Source organism: Juglans regia, chromosome 1 (assembly GCF_001411555.2).
Source record: "Juglans regia cultivar Chandler chromosome 1, Walnut 2.0, whole genome shotgun sequence".
NCBI classification, from domain to species: Eukaryota; Viridiplantae; Streptophyta; class Magnoliopsida; order Fagales; family Juglandaceae; genus Juglans; species Juglans regia.
The window spans coordinates 10,320,093-10,322,555 of record NC_049901.1 but is presented as its reverse complement, the minus strand read 5'-3'; positions in this window follow the sequence as shown (position 1 = coordinate 10,322,555).

Sequence of the window (2,463 nt, the reverse complement as noted above, 5' to 3'; positions counted from 1 at the left end):
TCAATAACAAATTGCACAACTAAATGATTAATCTCCAATTACAAGTATCTTGTCAAAATTCAAGTCACCACTAATTCTCCAAAATCAGCACAATCTGAACTCCTGACTACAACCAAAAATACCACGCTTCTGCTGCGCACTCTGATATTCGCCACATGCATAAAACTTATGTTCTCATGAAACTAACACCATCGAGTACAAGGTGGCTCCATTCCTATTGACCAAAAACTCTTATCACATCTTGGTAGAAAAATACTCCCTTTCCAAAAAACACGAATTATAACTCAAATTCCTCAATTAACTCTCGCAACCTTCATCAAAATCAATACCATAAAATACATCCACCTCATCTACGATAAGGAACATACCTTAAAAGGCCCGATTTCCAACCCAACCAACCAATAAGAGCGCCTATAAACTTCTACCTGACAATCTAAACCCAAAAGCTCATCATTTACATTCTGAACAACATCTAATCTAGCGGTGACTAAACTCACTACGAACCACCATAGACTACACCAAAACATTATCAAAACCTTCTTGGTAACTCACCCACTTATCTCTACTCCTACAAGCTAGCATTAACACAACTAGTTCCTTCAATAGTACATCACTATTAAACCTCAAGGCAAACCATACTGCTCAAATCTTCAATCCACCAAAAGTCATTGCAAAGCACCCAAGGATCCTAATGCTTTATTAACCACATACTTGATCATCTTATCCACTGTTGATACCTAAGGTTCGACTTCGAAGATCTTATCATACACCATACATGATGTCCCAACAATCTCTCTTCCAGTTAAATAACAATGTCCTTAATTCGACCAACTGGATGCTCAATTTCCAAAAGAAAGTATAACCTCAAAAAATTTAAATTCCTAGGCGACCTCAAGTCACAATTAATTCCTGAAAATAATCACAATAACTATTCACAACCATGATTTCATCGAGTAACCCACTCGACTACACACTTCGATCAACTCACCAAAACTCCAAGCCAAGGTCTCTTGAATTACTACTATTGTGTCGACTCCTCTTCAACACCTACCAAAGTCACTTCCTCCAAACCAAAATGAGACTAGGACTTATACTCTCCGAAATCCATAACCACTCACCACTACTATACATCAATGTCACTCACCCTTAGCCAAAACCAATAATCCTCCAAACATGCCGATGATCATCATTACCATTTCCATCACTAGACCTATATCCTCGAAATCAACAAGAATCATTTCCTAAATCTGCACCATCTATTATCCTTAAAATGGATACAGATTAAATCCTCAACCTATCACTGAAACATCGAGCTAAAAGCAATAATTTTTCGAATTAGATCAACATCCTCAATCCTCAGAAAATACACGAACTAGATAATTCCCTTCAGTCTCCAAAGAAATTATCCAAAAAAAATTCTCATATCAGTAACTCAACTCTCATCAATCCTATTTTAATTCAGTCCTTCAACTTTGTAATTCTAAAACCTTAAACAAAATAAAAATAATTTTCTGAAATCCTTAAAATCGATGACCTCAAATCTAAAACATTCACCCTATAAAACTTGTAAATTCTAAAACTCCAAATGTTATCAAATTGCTTATCAAGATCGGCAAGATCGAAAACTTCTAATCTAAGTAATCCTTTAATTGCTTGTTGAACTTACCACCTTAAATCTCATAACTTATTTCCTAAAAACTATGAAGCCTCAAACCTCAGATGAACTTATCATAAATCTAACCTTGAAATTTGAACTTACAACCTCCTACCGCAAAAACTCATTACATAAATTCTACGGAACCTAATACCTTAATTATCCTAAGCAATTTAAAATTATTCCCCTCCTTAGCAGCAATTCAAATTCCTACTCCAAAAAGTTCACTCTGACCATGATGTTCGAACCTCGATATTAAAACAAACCAATCACCAAGAGTTCAAACCTATTACACCAAATGTTCAAGCCTAACAATGGCCTTCTCAGTCATACCATCTCCTGTCATAGCATAATCCTTAACCCGCCTTTCAATTCCGAACAAAACAAAACAAAACAAAATCAAATCATATCAAATAAAATTTCATACATAAAATAGCATACGACAAAATGCATAAAATCAATGAAGTAGCTCACAATAAAATGATTAAAATAATAAAATAACATACCATAAAATAAATCAATAAAATAAATAAACAAACAAGTAATATACAACAACTAAATAAAACCAATAAAAACCACAAACTTTAAATTAAATAATTTTCAAATCACAACTTTTAAAACTTTCTGGTACTGCACCTATGGGACATGTGGTTTTACCCAGAGCCGAACTGCTCTGATACCACCTGTGGCGCCCCCGACCCCCATGTAAGGAAAACACGGGAATCGAGATGCCGGGATGATGACAACACGGTCACACATCCCAACGAACGTGCCAAGTGTGTGTACATGCAACGGTGTACAACAACAAC